A 7,540-nucleotide genomic window follows, 5' to 3' on the forward strand; every position below is an offset into this window, starting at 1 on the left:
GTGTACGTCAATTTTAGATTCTCTGAATCTCAAGGACCAGATTCAGGTTTCAGCTGATATGAAAGTCTCATCTACATCCAAAAGCTGCTTGACATAAAAAATAACACCCCCCTCATTGTTAAACCCACACAATTCATGGTCTGCAAAAATATTTCAGGTTATTTGGCTCAAGTACAATATAGTAATTCCTACAGAAAGACAAAGTTTTCATCAGAAATATGCAAGGAAATGTCATCACCCTGAATGGCAGAAAGGCTCAGGGGAAAAACAGACCAGGCTAAAGCCATATTTTCATAATTTAATTAATTCTGTACATATATATGAACACTATTAAGGGAAGACACACATTAGTGAGTGATAAGGGTTAATTAACGTTGGTTCATTGTTTTGATATTAAGAAATAAGTTTGAAATACTGGTGGATTTGGCCAGCCTCCTAATCCACTGTGTCTGGAGCTTCACAGTCAGCATCTGTGGGGCCTCAGCAGAGAAAATACGTTCCTGAGCACTGTGCTCAAGGTCCCTTGCACAGAAAGGGAATAAAGGTAAGAGACTGTAATAGCATGAGACAGAACGAGACTATCACAACCATTTATGATGCAGAACAAAATTACTGAACACTGGCAAGTGGCCCGAAGGAGCCACCTTCTCCACACAACGGGAAAACGAAGAGTGTAGAAATTATAGCACCTGTTAGAGGAGAGGAAGTGGAAAAGGATGCTGCTACAGGAAAAAAAAACAGATAATATGAAGTAAGGGGAAGAAGACATTTTCTTTAAAAGAAAACACATACCACAAAATGAAGGAATGCATAAGAAGCGGTAGAAAGAAAAAAAATGGGTATGAAATTCCTTAAAATGAGGGAAGGGGAATAAGTGGTTGAAAAAATGAGAGGGAATCCATTCAGAAGAGGACCAGATTAGGGAAACTCATTACTTATCTGTACATTATATAAGAACTACCTTTCTGTTTACCTTTGGTTGACTGCAAGTTACCTAAACCCCTTTACAAAACACACGTAAACCCAGACTCCTCTCTTGCATTTCCCTGTTGTCTCCTGATGCAATAAGCAGTTTACACATGACCCTGACTGTAACTTTGGGTTTCCACAGAAAACCATGCATTTTGTGCTGGGCAGTATATAAATAAATTAGGCTCTGAGCCTTTCTCTGCTCATACCCAGATTTTCACTGACATTTCATATTGCTTGAGTCACTCTGAAGTTCTTTACAACTTCAGTTAATGTAAAATAAAACCATAAAAACCTCACCATCTAGTCTTTATATCCTATAATTCAACAGAGAGAGGGAATAAAAATAATGTATGCAACCTCGTGTAAGTGATGAGGGAAATGAGGAAAGCCAGCCTAGTGGATTACTCTCATACTTGGGTTTATTTATGCTTCTACAATATGGAAGTTTACATGGTTTCTAGTGACAGGAAAGATCCAACTGAGAAGTCACACTCTGCAAAATATTTTGATATGACTAATTTTTTTGTCAGTGCTTTATTTGCCTTTTTTTTTTTTTTATTTCCCCACCTCCTCCTTAAGCAACCAGTTTTCCAAAATACTTACTGGAATTTGTGTTAGTATCCTAAAAGCCAAATCATTAAAGAAAAAGGTCTTTCTCATGGAAAACTTGCTCTATAGCACCATGACACGTTTGAACAAAATCTGCAGAATTATAGCTCAGAACTCATAGTTCTTTGTCTTATCCAGATGTCCTTTATATGAGCAGACTCAAAATTAGGGTCTTGGAATAATTTTTCCAAAACATTCTTGAATAAAATATTACATTGTAATTTAATAATGATATATTGTCTTTTGACAATACTGGCCTCGTTCAATGAATCATTATTTCAAAAGAGTGCAATTCATCTTCTTCAGCTTGTCCTGCAAGAATAGGTTTTTCCAACAATCAGTTCATGAGTTTTGGTCCCACAGGGCAGATATTTCTATATTAAAAATAAGCCAGATTATTGTTGTAGATTTAATTCTATTTCCCATGCTGAGAAATGTGGCTCTTTCCTTTATAACAAACCGCAGAAAGGAAATTATGAAAAATTCATCCCTTTCAAAGGGATGCTATATTTTTTCCCTTCCATTCTCTATTCCAGACCAACATTAATCTCTGCCTCTGAAGAGGATCTGACTGTTCCCTGTGGGTTAATCCTTTCATCTGCTTCCTCTTCCTTTCCCAAGGGCAATATTTTGAAACTTCACAAAAAAGAATCTTGTGCAGCTTTAGATCTGACCAAGGAGACACTCAAAATGATACCAGAACAACATTGTTCCAGTAAACACACTCTACAAGTGGTAGAAATTTTCCTTCAGTGGAACATGCCCCAGTGCAACAGAGCAGCCCTGGATGTATCTTGGAGCCTTGCCACAGAAAATAAATAAAAAAACCCTATCAGGTTATTTTGTCTATCACTTGCCAACAAAGAGCTATTTTCCACAGTGTTTCATGATAATATATGTTTTTAAAGATAAGTCTTATTTTAAGACTAACTACTTCACATTAATAGGCCTTGCAGATCAAACATTCCCTCCCTTGTGTTCATCCAACATTTACATCTAAGCTTTTCTCCTTTGGCATCCCAAATTCCAAGGTTTCCCTCCAGCAGTGTCCCTGCTCGTCCCTCCTCGTCCCTGGCCACTGTCCAGCGGGCAGCACATACCGTAGGGCAGGGGGCACCTGCCGCTGGAGACCCAAGGGCACAAACTGCTTTTCTCTGCAAATGGATCATGTCCAACTCAATAGTAGCCACCCTCCCAGAAGACTTTTTTGTTATTTGTTTTCCTTTCAGTGTTTTCTCTGAAGTCAGCTCTTTTAAACCTTTTTCTTCCATTCCCTGACCCCCTTTAACCACAGTACCATCAGTGGTAAAAAAGGAGACTGTCCCTCCTCATCTGCCCTTGCCTTTTGGCACGTATATCTTATTTCCTCTTATTTACATTTTCATTACCAGATCATTCCATCCCAGCTCTTCAGCGATGTCTCTGTATGAAATATGAGCCCTTTCATTTATAAATATTGAAGTTTTATTAAACTGAAGCTCACTTTACGGTGGTGAGTGCAAGCAGAAGTATATATAAATAGATACATACATGAAAATCTAGTTTTATTAGGAAAGCACGATAAGATATTTTATCTAATATCATGTTCTTCCTCAGTTTTGCCTTGTTTACAGCTTGCTGAACACCCTGAGAAATTTGAACGTGAGAAACAGGCATGCCACTTGTTTAATTTTCTTCTCCTTCAATTTGCAAGCGCACAAACAGACCTAAGCACTGACAGCAGACACTGCAAGGCACGCATGTCATCACCTCCCCAGCTCAGGCAACAGGTGTGACCAGCTGCTGTTGCTTACAGCATCCCTTCTGAGCTGGAACTATTCCCTTGCCCTGCTCACTGCAAAAACTCACCTCAGGGTCTGGGTACCATACAGCTGGTTAGTAAAAACTTAAAACTTAGCAAATAGGTAAAAATTTATTATTATGGATCTCAAAACATGATTATTATTATTATTGTTGGGGTACCTGTGCTTATCATTTAGGTGGACTCAGTAACTAAAACAGGAGGTTTCTCCTGCTTGCAGGTACTGATAAAAGATTTTTTTTTCTTTTTCTTTTTTTTTTTTTTTTCCAGCTCCAGCACTTGCTGAAATAGCATCTGGACTAATCCCTTCCACACCAGACAGTTGCAGCTAGTTGGGTCGTAGGTTTAAAATCACCTGCACCGTTTAGCCAGTGCAGAACACGTTTGCGCATTTGCTTACCTGTTTTTTGCTGCAATGTGTTTAAAACTGGAGGAATGGGAAGCAGCACTTTCTGATTTAAAATTTGCCTCTGGCCCTATTTTTATGGCTGGGTACAAAGTCTGAGTCTGGTAGAAATGTAGAAATGCATGTGGTAATCTTACTCCAAAGTAGGTCCAGGTTGTAATAATTACTTAATTTTGCACTTTTGTGCAAAACATCATCTCTATTTGCTTAACCTGTAGGACAGGCACATTTTGTATATCAGGCAAAATAAATAATGGCTTCACTTCACAAAGAAAAATAATCCTGACATACTTGCATGTACATGCATATTTTATGGATTGTTGCTAATGAAAGATACTGTATTTCATTTCTCCGCTGCTTGCTCAAGAGCAGAGAATGAATTTTCATTAGAGTAGATCAATATTTTAATTGAATACACTTTGGAAATTACTTAACGAGGCATGGTTTATACATCCTTTCATATTTGTTCTACTTTTACCTTTTGTTATTTTTACAACTTGAAGATTTCCATACTTAGACTGCCTACAGCTGGCCCTGTGTTTAACTGCTGTAAACTTTGCCAAACGGAATTTGCATTTCTCCAAGTGATAATCTGCAGTAATTCAAGCCTAGACATGTAGAAGCTGTCTTGTACATCTACATGCCTATGGATAACATTGTTTTCATCATTGAGGGAAACAGATTTTCAACCACAGCTGACTACTGTTCTCCATCAGAGCACCAGGCAGAGGGACTCAGTCCTTTTACCTATTGTAGAGACAAGAAATCTATTGATTTTGAAGGAAAATGACCTGCTCCAGTATTTTATTTTTTCCAGCTCTTTCAGTTCCATTGGACACAGGCACATTTATCTCCTATGTTAAGGAAAACATTGTTTCATTGGCAATTTACCTTAAAAATGTACAGGTAAGGTGATGCACATCCAAGGCAGCTACACGAACAGAGGCACTGTCCAAACCCAGTTCCTAAATGTGCAGAGTCCAGCCAGTAACCGGCAGCACCAGCAGCAGAGGGCAGGTGACGTGCTTCTGTTGGCACTGAAGTCCTAAAATCCTCTGTTGACAGGACACCTACTAGTATTTGCTTTAGCAAGCTATTTCCATACAAAAAAAGCCTAATAAGTATTCTTTGGATCCAACAATTCTTCCCTCAGAAGCGGAACAGATTAAATTGGTGATAGACAATGCCAAAGTCGTATTTGTGTGCTATAAAATAGGGAACAATTAGGTGTTATTTATCTGCTGCTTTCTCAGCTCTGGGTTTGAACAGCCATTTGGGCCCAAATTTGTTAACATGCCTGTCCTTCCTCCCACTAGCAGCCACCTTTACACAAGCAACACCTTGTGCAAAAGCACAGGGTTGGGTTCACTGGGCCAAACTCCCTCGTGAAACACAAGAAACATCAAAAAACCCTTCCCACAGCGGCCACCCAAAATACTGCAGCATTTCCACCGCTCCAGCCTGCGTGCCTGGCAAACAAGCAATAGCAATGTCTCATTGCATCGTTAGGGCTGGACAAGGACAACCCAAGGCCTAAAACACAGTTTAAAGGGGGGTGTAAATGATGATTTAATAAAAATGCAAATGACCCTGTCCCCTGGTTTCAAAGGCTGCAAGGTGAAGCCATGTAACACCAGGCTCTGTGGCTAATGGAAGGATTTTGAAAACACGTTGCTTATAATAAATTCACTTTTTGTTAAAGTAAAAAAAAATCAAGATGTAAAAACATCTAATGTGCCCAGTGTTAATAGTAAAACTGACAACATTAGATAAAAGGGGTAATTTTACAAATACAGCAGAAGGGGATTAAATTATGTGCAAGAATTATTAGACTGCATCTTATTTTTATTAAAAAAACATTAGCTATATTTTAGGAGCAAGGACCTGAAGAAAAAATTAACTCTAGTTTATCCACAACATGTTTGAAATTAATCTCCAGACAGAATGCTTGCTTGGGCAGATCTCGCAGGAAATAGATCCTGACTGTGGGAAAGCAATTGCAAATATTTGAAAATTTCATGAAGAGAAGAAACTAAGGGCCTGAGTCCATAAATGATCCTTACGGCAGAAAGTTTTGGCAAGAGCTGTATTACTGGTGCAGACCCTGCATCCCACTGGTGTAGGTGGGAGCTGCTGGAAATGCTGCTTTTGTGAAGTCCTTTGAGGTCTGTGGCTCCAGATCCCTGGGGCAGGGGCAGCTACCAAGTACAGCTCCATGATCTGGAACAGCCAAAGTATTTCTGTGCAGTTCCATATGCTTCTACCACGACAAAAATCCAAGTGTTGGCCTCTAAGCGATCCCACCTGACAAATACTTGCAAATCACCAAGGCTGGCATGGTGGAATGACAGCTCGGCTGGAGCTGAAAAATGTCTGTATGCACATCTATGAATCCTAAAAAAGGGTTAAGTAAAACGTGCTCATGGCAAACATCAATTAAAAAAAGGCACTAAAATACCTACTGCTGTATCAAATATTAAACACTTAATTGATCTCTCCAACCAGGCATTATTATTATTAATAATAATTTATTAATAAAGGGCTGTTCAATTTTAATTACCAAACCAAGGGGGTGCTCTCCAGCCAATAAAGCAAAAAGGAACCAACGTCTCCTTATCTTCTCCCTTTTCCTGAAATGATTTTTTGAGTCCTTCAGGTCCATTTTCGCCATTAAATCAGCAACAACAAATTCACTACACAAACAGTCAAGCTTAGCAAGGTTGTTCTGCCTGTGTGAACCTTCAACACCACCAGCTGCAGAGAAAAGTTACGTGAAAACCAATAGTGTATACAATTTTGAGATTTAATAAAATAATAATAATTGAAGATTTCTTGGCTAATCCTTGCGATCATCTATAAAAACCATAAAATTCCTCTGCGTCTATAATTATTTAATTAGTTTCACAATTGTACACAGGGAAGTTAGAACAAGGTTATACTCTGAAAAAGGAGGCGCAGTAATACTCAGAGGCCACAGGTACCTCCAGAATGTCTTTCTGGCATATGACTAAGACCAGGTACAATGACATGAACATGAAATACACAATGTCAAATTTGACTTTAAATGTTTCTGCAGACACTGTATTAACCCCGCTCATCATTAGAGATAGCTTTGCTGTGGCCATTCCCAGGGCAAGAGACAGCAGGGTGTCAAGTGCACTGGAAGGACCTTACCTGGGACCGCACTTTCTTTTCACTTTTCCTTGCACATTCCCACCTATCATTTATAAGGAAAGCAACTTGTCAAAGCAGGTGGAAAACTACTGAAAGCTTGCTGGATGCTTTGCTGCTTTTCCATGGGGATGCTGCAGAAAATGTGCTTTTGGGACAAGTGCTTTCCTCCAGGTGAATTTGCATGACTCATTAGAAAGGTTACAAAATCATTTCCCTCTGATTATTTTAGGAAAATTCCCACTAATACCATCTCAAAGCTTTACGTGGAGACTACCTGAATTGCTAAGTACTTGACTTAGCACGTCATGCGATGATAAAGCACTGCACACAGAAGTACTTGGAGACTGAGTAAAAGATGGGAGTGACTTCAGAGGGGACTCAGCTGCTCCACAGGCTGCAGCCTTACCCAGGAACTGGGAAGTTATCAAGCACCTTCAATTTTGTTTGCTGCCAGTGTGGAAGTAAGAATAAACTCAGCTCTGTGTGTATGCCAAAGAAACTTAAGAAACCTCCTAGCTTAAGAAACTTTTGCTACAAAAATTATATGATCAATAGAGTCAAACTGGTTTAAATTTTAC

At 39.1% G+C, this 7,540-nt stretch overlaps 1 protein-coding gene across 9 annotated transcripts in view; it reads right to left on the reverse strand.

Annotated features, from left to right (window-relative positions):
- The window catches only part of KCNIP1 (potassium voltage-gated channel interacting protein 1), a 435,471-nt gene that overhangs the window by 18,898 nt on the left and 409,033 nt on the right, over positions 1-7,540 (reverse strand). The window lies entirely within an intron of this gene.

This window comes from Falco punctatus, assembly GCF_963210335.1.
Source record: "Falco punctatus genome assembly, chromosome: 8".
NCBI classification, from domain to species: Eukaryota; Metazoa; Chordata; class Aves; order Falconiformes; family Falconidae; genus Falco; species Falco punctatus.